This window comes from Sander vitreus, unplaced genomic scaffold (genome assembly GCF_031162955.1).
Source record: "Sander vitreus isolate 19-12246 unplaced genomic scaffold, sanVit1 ctg437_0, whole genome shotgun sequence".
NCBI lineage: Eukaryota > Metazoa > Chordata > Actinopteri > Perciformes > Percidae > Sander > Sander vitreus.
Window position 1 is genome coordinate 5889 of NW_027595551.1, and position 13720 is coordinate 19608.

Sequence of the window (13720 nt, forward strand, 5' to 3'; positions counted from 1 at the left end):
TCCTCGTTAATGTAGTGGACAGTATCTCCGCCTGTCACGCGGAAGACCGGGGTTCGATTCCCCGATGGGGAGATAAATCTACCAACACGCAAATTCGTGAAGCGTTACCACATTTTGATCTGCACGTGTTGCCCCGAGCTGTTAAACACATGAATCTCTGCACTAAAGTCCCACTGGCACTGCCTTGGGGAAAGGTCATATGGGTCGAAGCTTCTGGATTTCTTTCTGGCTACAACAACGAGTCTGACATACTAAACAAGCCACTGTAAAGAATCTAGCCAAGGCAGTTGTTGGCTCAACCTAATTCTAGGCTCAGTATACAGCTCAAACCACCGGGCAAACTGATTGTATTGCTTGTGCTACAGCTCGGTCGGCCCTAGGCAGCATGCCCTTCAAACTATTTAACAAGAACGACCCAGAGGGGCTGTCCTGTATTACAAAATTGTTCTCCACCGCATACAACTCTTCGGATAGAAAGTGTTGCACTCTCTCCCTGCTCTTCCCAGCAGTATCTGTCTCATCTGTTCCCCCATCTGTTGTTCTTTACCCTGGAAATTAAACATGTTTCACTCGATACGACCAGGGCTTCAATGTTAAAGATTTACCAGACACCTATTGCTCAGAAAACTTAAGTGTTACCACCGACTTAGGTAACTATACTGCTAGCTCTCTCTCATCACAAGCCAAGCTGACAGCGTCCCGATACTCACTATGTTCATTATTTTCCTATCTGGTTTTTGGGCTGTGTGTTCATGTCACTGTGTGTTTATGTCAGCCATTCTTGTCGGTTTATTAAACAGTTTTGCATAGTCATGCTTCTAGGCTTGAAGTCTGTTTTAAGCCTGGCTGTTTGTTAAAACAATTGTGCTTGTAAGTCTGCTCTGTAGGATCTGGATTTTGTGCTGTCTTTATTTTGTTTGAAATTGTTGCATAGTCTTGCATAGATAAATTGTATTCTAAATTTTAGGACAGATCGTCAGTAGGGATCCTTGGAATCATCAGGTGTTTCGGCCATTACCAACTAGACACCCTCCTCCAAGGGCGGCCCCCGAGGTTGATCAGTCCCCAGAGTGTGTCCATAGCCAATTAAAAATGTATTCTGGATTACAGTCCATTTTGAAATATATTAGGATGTTTTGAGGTTTATTTCTTGCTTTATATTTGTTGTGACCATATTAGAAAAATTATATTATTTGGTGAAAAAGTATTACCGTAACCTAAGAAAAATCATGTTTGAAATATTGGCGCAAAAGTGTTACTGTTTCCTAAGTAACATAATTGATTTTATACCATTTAATATCTAAGACAACATCTTAAGTTTCCCAATTTTAATATAATAAACAGCTTACTCACCACCTGACCGACAAGGGTATCTGTTAACAGCGCATGCTAGACCCAACCCTGTCAGTCAGGCCCAAGGGTCCTGAAGTCCAAGTCAGTTTTTTCAAAGTCCTTCCTGTGTTCCATATACCGCTCAACTACAGGAAGCACTGTCAAGATTAGAATATGGAATGGACAGTCTGCGCTCCTGATGTCTTCATTTGCACTAGTCTGTTATGTCATGGGTTCTAGACTGTAAATTCTTGAAAAGACATTGCGGTGTTAAAAGAACACTAGGAAGGAAGGGTAGGGTTTTCCAAATCCAACGGTGTCAGTCCCATTCTGGTACGATGATGGGAAGTGAGTGAAATGGGAGAAAAATCACTTTTTTGGCCTTTGTGGGTGTGGCTTCAGCGTTTCATGCTGTAACTTTCTTTCTAAAGGTCAGAAAGATTTGGAACGAAGTTCCAGTTGAACTATTGAGCCTTCCGTATCTAATCGTACAAGTCACGTGTCTATGGGATGACAGGTAGTGGTTAAAAGATCATTTTAAAGGCGTTTGTGGGCGTGGCTTAGGGACTTTTATTGTTGTAACTCCCTTCCTGAAGGTTGTAGAGGTTTGAGAAAAAGTTACATTTAAACTATTGGGTTTATTGTATCCAGCCATGCCAGTCAACCATTTCTACGATAACAGGAAGTGTGCGAAATTTCACTTCCTGTTTGGTTTTTTTCTACCATTTCTCCACGAAGAACGACCCTGAGAGTGTAGTTCCTAATTCTCTCATCTACCTTTAAGTCACAGGTTATGTTTAGGCTAGACAAAGAAAATGGTTGAGATTAGTGTTAGAATGAGAGATGGTAAGGCATTGTTAAAAGATTCTTCCAGACTACATTTATTTACCCGGTTAAGGTTAGGCACAAAAAACGAGTGGTTAGTTTTAGGGTTAGGGTACAAGAGTTGGTAAAGTGAGGGTAGAATGAAAGAGGGAGAGATGGTAGAGCGAAAAAGACAGGGCTAAGGAGAGCCAGCCTGTTCCGGCTAGAACTCTCCCCCACCGGGTCGGGCTGTAGGCCCTGCCTCCCTCTACTCCCTACACTTTCGTGAGGGAAGAAAGGAGAGGAGAGTGAATTTATTAAGAACGGTCCTAGGGTTGTAGTTTCAAATTTTTTCGCCTACATTTAGGGTTAGGGAATGATAAATCTATCTGGATGATTCCCCCCGCTTCGTCCGACGACTGGGCAGTTAGATAGGGAATCAAAGGCAAGGGCACGGGCCGGCGCACGTCAGTCAAAGTTCTTCAGTCCTACATTTCCTCATACTCACCTCCTTTTGATGTCACATTGCAGTTAGATAGTAGGCTTCGAAGTCTGTTTTAAGCCTGTCGGTTTGTTAAACAGTGTCTTTAAATTGCACAGTCGTGCTTGTAAGTCTGTTTCTCTATTTTGTTGAAGTTTAGTTGGGACTGTTCTGGAAATAGAGACAAACTCTTCGCGGCAGCTGAGCTGTCCACGTCCTAAACATTCCATTTGTATCTAATGATTTTTAACTGGACACGATGGAGTGATTATTTTGCTTTATTTGAATGACAAAGCTTTTTAGCCCAACCTGAAATCACCAGAGAAACAGAGGTAAACTCTTCACCGCTGCCAGGCTGACAGTGTCAGTATATACAGTGTTTATCAGTTTCATATCTAGATTTTGGACTGTATTTTTGTATTTGGAATTCTTTCTGTCTCATTTTGCAGTTAAATTTGATCTATTTTTGTAGTTGAGGTTGATTGGCTTTTATTAGTTTCTCTTCTAGATTCTGTTTTGTCACCCTTTATGACACATCATCAGTAGTGAACCTTAGAATCATCAGGTGTTTCGGCCATTACCAACTAGACACCCTCCTCCTATCGAGGTTGATCAGTCCCCGGAGTGTGTCCCATAGCCAATTAAAAATGTATTCTGGATTACAGTCCGTTTTTTGAAATATATTAGGATATGTTTTGAGTTTTATTTCTTGCTTTATATTTGTTGTTTGAAAATGTATAATATTTGGTGCAAAAGTATTACCGTATCCTAAGAAATAATGTTTAAAAATGTTATTGTTTGGCACACAATTGTTACCGTATTAGAAAAATTATATTATTTGGTGAAAAAGTATTACCGTATTCAAAGAAAGATAATTGATTTCATCCTCGACGTGTCCACCTACAACGCCTTTGTGCTCTGGCGAGAGCTCAGGCCCGAGTGGCTGCGCGGCAAGCTCAACAGGCGCAGGCGTTCCTCGAGCAGCTGGGCAGGGCGCTTGTGACTCCGCTCATCGAGAGACGCTCCCGTTTCCCTCGCACGAGTCCGCGAGGGTAGTAGCAAGACGATGACAACAAAAAAAATCAAATAAGCAAGGGTCCCGGATACCCGAAGGGCCAGTCCACGGTAGTTGATGTGGAAATTAATTCAAATAGTAAGCGAGGGTCCCTGGGAGCCGGAGGACGAGGCGAGCGTGTGAAATGGAATAAAATAAGCGAGGGTCCCGGGGACCCGAAGGACGAGGCCGCGAGGCTTGTAGAAAATACATAGAATCAAAACAAGCAAGGGTCCCCGGGACCCGGAGGACGAGGCGAGCGTGTGAAATGGAATAAAATAAACGAGGCAATGGTAGTTGACATGAAATTACATAAGAAAGGGTCCGAAGCACACAACGCAAGGCTAATACAAAAAGTGATTAAACTAAGTTCTAAGTCCCCGTGACACGAAGGACAACACAAGGATTAATCCGTTTTTTTTTGTTTGCTTATTTAGTTTGCATCATTTACTTTTTTAGGCATGAAAATCAATCATTGAAGATTGTTCTCTTTTTGTTAATATTTCTTCTAAAACTATACTGTACACCTGTAAATTTTATCATAAATGTTGGAGCTGCTTAGGTTCAAAACCAACCATTTCGGGGCAAACAGTGCCATTTCTTTTGCACTAGTTTGGATTTTGAAAATTTCTAACACTTTAATGTATGTTGCTTTTAAAGTTAGAGTTGATTTAATTTAGGCAATCAAACATGTTTTCCACCGGGCTTGAATGTAGGTTTTATCTGACTGCCTTAAGCTTGAATTAACCTAACAAACTTATTGCTTGTAAGTTATCAGCATGTTTAATAAAAGTAAATTGCTTATCACCAATCGTTCTGGACCTTTGACCTTGTATATAAATCAGATTTGGACCTTTATAAAGTTTGAGAATCCCCTCTATAGTGTTTAGTTTCTGTCTCCCCCATGAGGAATTCTAAGTAATGACAACAACACTGTCAACGCATCCACGTGATACAAGCCTTCTGTGATCGCCCACCTGAAAGCAAACAAGTTCTGTGACCCAAATCTGAAAAAACTCATGGTTTATAGATCTGGACGTTTCCGAGCGCACTTGAAGGCAGCTTCATTTCCCGGACAAATGAGAGAAAGAAAAGAGACGGAGGGACTGAGGAAACAGTCAGCTGTTCCACAAACTCCCGGGTAGTTCAGAACTTGTCTGGTGTTTAGAAACTTTCTTGTGGTAGAGATAGAGGCAGTGATGTTTCCTGTTTCCTGTCTGGGACTCTCACACCGGCTCAAAACACACCCACAAGTTTGATCTCTGTTACATGATTGGCCCCCTGCAGCAACCCCCGCCACAGCCTAAACACACTACTCCCATTCAACATGGATGGAAAGACCTCCGTTTTTGCCGGACCGTCTGACGGCCAACGCAGGCTGTCTGAACGCAGATGTCCGTGTTAACATGGATAATTGCTGGGCCATTGTGCCACCACGCGACACAGGAGGACATCTGTGATCCAGTGCGCAGCCCACATCCGGAGCATAATCGGTCCGCCCCGGCAGTCACCTGATTGCGCACATCAGACCAGCAAGCTGCGGCGTTATATGGTGAGTTCAACGTTGCATTTGTGGCAGAAAAACATTCTGACAAGAGGATTGTAAAATAAGTAGAAAGCATGCGCAGAAGCAATACAGACTTTTACTCCATGCACCCCTGCACCACTTACTCAATAAGAAGCTACTCTTTTAATGTCTGTGTCTTAATCAGTTGCATGTTTTCATACAAAAGGAGGTTTTCTATGAAGTCACAATTATGTCATATCTCGCGAGTGCGATAAAATATGCTCATGAGCAAATTCTATCATTTCACACACGCAGATGTTATCCTTCATGCACCGATTCAATGATCGAGAGTTGAACAGGCATCTGCAAGCGTTAAAACATAACATAGGGAGAAGGAAAGAAAGGTTAAACAGCCCGCGTACAGAGCAGCCACCACGCGCCACAGAGTGTCCGCTTTGCAAGCGCTGGAAGGCATACATGTTCTCACAGGTAAACTCTGCTCACCAAGTTGATTTCTGCGTGTGTGAATGAAACTGACTTTTGACACTTTGGCGGTGGAAACCAAGGAGGCACTGACCCTCCTATGATTGTTCACTTTCAAGGCGATCTAACCCACAGACCTCTGTTGTATACCTTGATTGACAGCTGTTGGTTGCAAAATGCAAGCATTTGGCTGCAATCTGGAGCCCTGCTGTCTGATCCGGTGCAGCAAAGTTATCTTTCCTTCCACAGAACAGCACAGCTTTTACAGCTGGGGCCGAGTGGAGGCATGAGGTTTTTGTTAAGGGTTGTGGAAGCTCAGTTATGTATGATGATCTTTGGGTACCTGGGATAAATCTGATAATTTCCTTATTGGACGGCGTCCTCATCAGAGTGCTCTCAGTTAATTAGCAAAGTAATGTTAAGACTGATATTTAATGTACGTCTGTCTGTGTTTCAGCTTTACCTCCAGGCATTCTGGAAGTGATTGTTGGTGAAGAGGAGCAGCAGGAGTGTAGCTCCAGTGTGGACCAGCAGGAGCCAGAGCCCCCCCCCCTTTCACACATTAAAGAGGAACAGGAAGAACTGTGGAGCAGTTAGGAGGGAGAGCAGCTTCAAGGGCTGGAGGAGGCTGATATCACCAAGTTCCCATTCACTCCTGTCACTGTGAAGAGTGAAGATGATGAAGAGGAAGCTCAGTCCTCACAGCTTCATCAAAGACAAACTCAACACATGGAAACATGGAAGAGGACTGTGAAGGACCAGAACCTGCCATCCACATCCACTTTTACAACCAGAGACTGAAGACCAGACTGGAGACTCTTCTGAACCTGAGACTGATGACAGTGCTGATTGGAAGGAGACCAGAGAACCTGAGTCAGCTTTAAACTCTCTGAAACATGAGTCAAGACGTAAGAAACCATTCAGCTGCTCGGAGTGTGGTCGAAGATTTGGCCACAAGCACCATCTGAAGAGACACATGATGACTCACACAGGAGAAAAACCTTTCAGCTGCTCAGTTTGTAAAAAATCTTTTACACAGAGAGGAACTTTACAGATACACATGATAATCCACACAGGAGAAAAATCTTTAAGCTGCTCTGAGTGTGGGAAATCTTTTAAACAGTGTGGCGATTTACAGAAACACATGAGAATCCACACAGGAGAGAAGCCTTTCAGCTGCTCTGTTTGTAATAAATCTTTTACACGGAGAGGAAATTTACGGTCACACATGGCAGTCCACATAGGAGAGAAAAGATTCAGCTGCAGTGTTTGTTCTGGTTTGCCTGGCGTTCTGATGTCAAAACACATTAATGTGTTTGTCAGATGGAAACAGAAGCTGATGGAGGACTGTGGAGGACCAGAACCAGCCAGGAACTCACATCCACTTTTACAACCAGAGACTGAAGACCAGACTGGAGACTCTTCTGAACCTGAGACTGGTGACATGGAATAATGTTTGTGCCTTTAAATCCAAGCAAAACTTCTCAAGTATCAAACAAAAATCTTTATGTATTAACATCTAGATAGAATACATTATAAGTACACTCTTATTTTAAATATTTTATAAGATATTGTTTTGTCTTGTGATGTCTGTCATTTAATCAATTATAATCAAGAAATCAGACAAATGTAACCACTCAATATTTTATAGGGCCCACACATATTCACTTCTTCATGTATCATGTATCAATATGGGAGTTTATTCAATACACATTGGGTTCATGTTTTAATTTTGTGTATCTCGTTTAAGCACAATTTAGGCCCAGCAGGCTCAGAGAGGAGACTTTTCTCTCTGTGTCAGGGAGACAGGAAGTGCAGGTTGAAAGCTATCTTTAGTTTAAACAAGGGAGATGTGAGGGAGGTAGCATAGGGAAGTTAGCCTAGCAAGGTGTTTCCTGTTTACCTGAGATGGACATATTATGATCTGTATAAAACTATAAAAACTCACTTGTGCATTGCTATGTTCCAAGGTAATATGATCAGTGACACCAACATGATTAAGGTCTTTTGACAGTAGTTAGTGTCCAAGAAAAGGAAGATGAGAGGACTGTTAGTAGTAAAAATATCAACAGTTCAGGTCCATCTAAAGATGTAGTGAACATGAGGTAACTGTGGCCGTGAATGTGTCCAACTGACACCGCCCACAACGCTGTATAAGAAGAGAGTCATATTCGACTCACTATCACCGGTGGTCAGTTGATGTGTCCGAGGTAGCTCGGTTTGTTTGTTAAAATGTAAGAAATAAATCAGCATGGAGTGAATATCAACAGTCTCTGGAGTCTTCATGGTGTCTTCGCATAGACATAAAATGGATAGAAAGGCCATTGGACTGTTTGCCGAGGTCATTTGATGGGTCCACAACAAAATGGCGATTGTTGTTAGTTGTCCAATGACAATATACGTCAGTGGGGCCTTTCGATTCATTTCGTCTGACAATTTCTTCTGTGTCAGCAAGTAAAGAACTTTACTTCTAATTTTATATATAGGCCCTAGTAGTTTAAATAACGAGTAAAGAGTGAAATGGCAACAAGAAAACAACCACAACAATCGACAGCTTCTATATTGTACAACTTAAACAATAACCTAGCATTGTGTATCAGATCCCAACAATTTGTAGTTAGCTGGATCATCATTTTCCATAATAGACCATATACTGACCTACCTGGGATAGCATCGTAGCTCTGTTCGGGTCCTGCAGGTTACACAATATGTACAGTAACGTACAGTAGGCAATGAAAAAGTGAAAATAATAAATACGTAAAAAATAAATTTAATAAAGATACATTTTCAAGTATCCAGTTTAGCGTTAGCTTTTCAACATATACACATTTTTTTTCTGTAAATACTTTTACTTGTTGGAGTGTGGTCTTCCATCTCCAGAAAATAAAATTTGGTCCTAATTGCAAAGGACACAATCCCACTTGCTTACCCTTGCTTGTAGGAGTTGGTCTTTACCCATCCCCAGACACAGCTCATGGTACCACCTTTGGCATTTGTCACAAATTATTTGTAAAATGAAATAAGCAAAGACAATATCTTTATCATCTTGTCAGGAATAAGAGGCCATTTAGGACAATTGTTTTAAGGAATGTAGGGAATTTAGGTGGTCCGCAACGTTGTTTAAGGTTTTCCTTTGTCTGAAAAAGTTTGAGAAATACTCAAACAATATATTTTATTATATTATCATACAATATACCCCAAATCATAAATGTACAAGAAAAAATGAAAACCACTAACCCAATCAGTAGTTGGAGGCCCTGATCCTGGGGGCTTTAAGGCAGAGCACATGGCACAGTGGTTGTCTATGTCAAACCAGGGCTCCATGCTAACGTTTTGCCTTGGTTGCACTGGTGCGCCTAACGTTTTTATTTAGGTGCACCAGCACAAAATTTAGGTACACCCAAATTTTTCCTCGCGTTGCCGTTAACACTGAATGGTGATACACGATATATAGCGCTGTATTTTTTTTTTTACAAAGTTTAGTTTTAAGTCAAAGCCACTTTTCACAAGCTCTTTTATTAAAACAGATTGTGATTAAAATAGAATGCAAAGACAGGGTTGCCTTTACCAGTTTGAAAATATACAGCTGCAACACATGTAAATGAAAGTTATCTGAAATAAATAGCCTAGGATATATTCAAAAAATATATATATATATATATCTCTGAGAAAGCTCCTTCACTTGTTTTCAACAACAATAACAGACTGATTAAAAGAGAAAGAGAACGTCCGGATAGCTCAGTTGGTAGAGGTTCGTTCCACCCTCTCTCTCCCCTTTCATGTCTTCAGCTTTCCTATCAAAATAAAGGCCGAAATCTTAAAAAAAAAAAAACAGACAGAAAGACATAGGGAGACAGAGGGAGAGAAGGGGAGAGAGGGGGAGTGCGATGGACTGAAGCGTATGCTACTCACAGAGTGACGGCTGACTCATTATGTATGGGTCCAGCACGGGTTGAATGCGCTTTGGCGGGTCAGCGGCATTACACACGTTTTGGGTAGGCTATGAAATGTCTGTATCGTCACTGCGCTGCATTTTCATGAACTATGATATTCTGGCTATGGGTCACATCTCTTGCCCAGGTCCAGCAGGCTCCGTCTCACGCTATTACTCAACGAACTGAAGTTAGTTGCATTTAATAACTTCTAATGTGTTTTTCGCCGTGGCGGCCGCAATGACAGAGAGTTACCAGTGGAAACACTGGTACCAATACAGGTTTCCCTCTCATACTTAACAATATATAGCTGTGTTAATAACAATTAAAACTGTAGACAAATGTCAGCAGTTTGGACCGGCGGCGCTGTGTCTCTCCATGTTGCAGGGGAGCCGTGTGTGAGTGAATGGGGGCGGGGCTGCGCGGAGGAGAGATCCAAACACAGGCACGGCTTTACAGAAGGAATGGGTCATGTAACGCAACATTAAACCATATCGATATAAACGACATCGCTTCGTTCGTGGAGAGGCAGCGGATGCGAGGACGTTAGGTGCACCAGTGCGACCTATGAAAAATCTTAGTCGCACCCTTACAAATTTGGTTGCACTCTAGAGCCCTGCACACACTGAAAGAAAACAAATTTCTTATATTACACACACTTAATATTAACACATTCCAGTTTGTTGGCAGCTGGGATCAATTGATATGAAGCTTCTCAACTCGATTATGAATTATCATCAATTCAACAGATATTGAATTAGTTTCAAGGACGAATCCGTCATGTAGTCACATGGTGACTGTGTAACGACACTTTTGATGCATCACTGTAACTTTTATGAGTTTTGAATGTGTCTTTTGTTGATTAGTTTTGCATAGTTCCGAATAGGTTCTTTTCTTTGGTATAACTTAGTGTTTGGTAAATAGTGTTTGGAGTCTGGTTTGTGTTTTAGTAACAGCTGACTGTATTGATGTTTTCTTAGTTATGTTCATTGTTCTGTTAATTGAGTCCTGTGATTGTGTGATTGGATTATGAGTTAATATGAGATATCCATCCATCCATCCATCTTCATCCGCTTATCCGGGGTCGGGTCGCGGGGGTAGCAGCTCCAGCAGGGGACCCCAAACTTCCCTTTCCCGGGCCACATTAACCAGCTCCGACTGGGGGATCCCGAGGTGTTCCCAGGCCAGGTTAGAGATATAATCCCTCCACCTAGTCCTGGGTCTCCCCCGAGGCCTCCTCCCAGCTGGACGTGCCTGGAACACCTCCCTAGGGAGGCGCCCAGGGAGCATCCTTACCAGATGCCCGAACCACCTCAACTGGCTCCTTTCGACGCAAAGGAGCAGCGGCTCTACTCCGAGCTCCTCACGGATAACTGAGCTTCTCACCCTATCTCTAAGGGAGACGCCAGCTACCCTCCTGAGGAAACCCATTTTCGGCCGCTTGTACCCTGGATCTTGTTCTTTCGGTCATGACCCAGCCTTCATGACCATAGGTGAGGGTAGGAACAAAAACTGACCGGTAGATTGAGAGCTTTGCCTTCTGGCTCAGCTCTCTTTTTCGTCTAACGGTGCGATAAATTGAATGTAATACCGCACCTGCTGTGCCGATTCTCCGACCAATCTCCCGCTCCATTGTCCCCTCACTCGCGAACAAGACCCCAAGGTACTTGAACTCCTTCACTTGGGGGTAAGGACTCATTCCCTACCTGGAGAAGGCACTCCATCGGTTTCCTGCTGAGAACCATGGCCTCCGATTTAGAGGTGCTGATCCTCATCCCAGCCGCTTCACACTCGGCTGCGAACCGATCCAGTGAGTGCTGAAGGTCACAGGCCGATGATGCCATCAGGACCACATCATCTGCAAAAACCAGCGATGAGATCCCCAGCCCACCGAACTGCAACCCCTCTCCACCCCGACTACGCCTCGATATCCTGTCCATAAATACTACAAACAGGATTGGTGACAAAGCGCAGCCCTGGCGGAGGCCAACTCTCACCTGAAACGAGTCCGACTTACTGCCGAGAACCCTGGACACAGCTCTCGCTTTGGTCGTACAGAGATTGGATGGCCCTGAGAAGGGACCCCCTCACCCCGTACTCCCGCAGCACCTCCCACAGTATCTCCCGGGGCACCCGGTCATACGCCTTCTCCAGATCCACAAAACACATGTAGACTGGTTGGGCATACTCCCAGGCTCCCTCCAGGATCCTTGCAGAGTAAAGATCTGGTCCGTTGTTCCACGACCAGGGACGGAATCCGCATTGTTCCTCTTCAACCTGAGATTCGACTATCGACCGAACCCTCCTTTCCAGCACCTTGGAGTAGACTTTACCGGGAGGCTGAGAAGTGTGATACCCCTGTAATTGGCACACACCCTCTGGTCCCCCTTTTTAAAAAGGGGAACCACCACCCCGGTCTGCCACTCCTTAGGCACCGTCCCAGACTTCCACGCAATGTTGAAGAGGCGTGTCAACCAAGACAACCCCTCCACACCCAGAGCTTTAAGCATTTCTGGACGGATCTCATCAATTCCTGGGGCTTTGCCACTGTGGAGTTGTTTAACTACCTCAGCAACCTCCACCAGGGAAATTGATGCCAATCCCCCCCCCCTCATCCTCCAGCTCTGCCTCTACCATAGAGGGCGTATTAGTCGGATTTAGGAGTTCCTCAAAGTGCTCCTTCCACCGCCCTATTACCTCCTCAGTTGAGGTCAACAGCGTCCCATCCTTACTGTACACAGCTTGGATGGTTTCCGCTTGCCCCTCCTGAGGTGGCGAACGGTTTTCCAGAAGCACCTTGGTGCCGACCGAAAGTCCTTCTCCATGTCTTCTCCGAACTTCTCCCACACACGCTGCTTTGCCTCTTTCACGGCAGAGGCTGCAGCCCTTCGAGCCCTTCGATACCTTGCAACTGCCTCCGGAGTCGTCTGGGATAACATATCCCGGAAAGACTCCTTCATCAGTCGGACGGCTTCCCTGACCACCGGTGTCCACCACGGTGTTCGTGGGTTACCGCCCCTTGAGGCACCTAAGACCCTAAGACCACAGCTCCTAACCGCAGCTTCAGCAATGGAAACTTTGAACATTGTCCACTCGGGTTCAATGCCCCCAGCCTCCACAGGGATGCACGAAAAGCTCCGCCGGAGGTGTGAGTTGAAAGTCTGTCGGACAGGGGCCTCCTCCAGAACGTTCCCCAATTTACCCGCACTACCCGTTTGGGCTTACCAGGTCTGTCCAGAGTCTTCCCCCCACCCCTGACCCAACTCACCACCAGATGGTGATCGGTTGACAGCTCCGCCCCTCTCTTCACCCGAGTGTCCAAAACATATGGCCTCAGATCAGATGAAACGATTATAAAATCGATCATTGACCTTTGGCCTAGGGTGCTCTGGTACCAAGTACACTTATGAGCATCCCTATGTTCGAACATGGTGTTCATTATAGACAATCCATGACTAGCACAGAAGTCCAACAACAAACAACCACTCTGGTTTAGATCAGGAGGCCGTTCCTCCCAATCACGCTCTCCATGTGTCTCCATCATTACCCACGTGCGCGTTGAAGTCCCCCCAGCAGAACTATGGAGTCCCCAACTGGAGCCCCATGCAGGACTCCACTCAAGGTCTCCAAGAAGGCCGAATACTCTGAACTCTTGTTTGGTGCATATGCACAAACAACAGTCAGAGTTTTTTCCCCCCCACAACCCGCAGGCGTAGGGAGGCGACCCTCTCGTCCACCGGGTTAAAGCTCCAACGTAGTGGCGCTCAGCCGGGGGCTTGTGAGTATCCCCACACCCTGCCCGGCGCCTCACACCCTGGGCAACTCCGGAGAAGAAAAGAGTCCAACCCCTATCCAGGAGTATGGTTCCAGAACCAAGACTGTGCGTAGAGGTAAGCCCCACCAGATCTAACCGGTAGCGCTCCACCTCCCGCACAAGTTCCGGCTCCTTCCCCCACAGAGAGGTGACATTCCACGTCCCCAGAGCCAGCCTCTGCTGCCCGGGTCTGGTCCGTCGAGGCCCCTGACCTTCACTGCCACCCATGTGGCAGCGCACCCGACCCCAGCGGTTCCTCCCACAGGTGGTGGGCCCATGGGATGGAGGGATGTCCGCCACGTAGCTTTTTCGG

At 44.9% G+C, this 13720-nt stretch overlaps 1 non-coding gene across 1 annotated transcript; it reads left to right on the forward strand.

Moving 5' to 3' along the window:
• trnad-guc (transfer RNA aspartic acid (anticodon GUC)) lies at positions 1–72 on the forward strand. The gene has a single exon. It is a non-coding gene; the product is annotated as a tRNA-Asp (tRNA).
• The last annotated feature ends 13648 nt before the right edge of the window (positions 73–13720 follow it).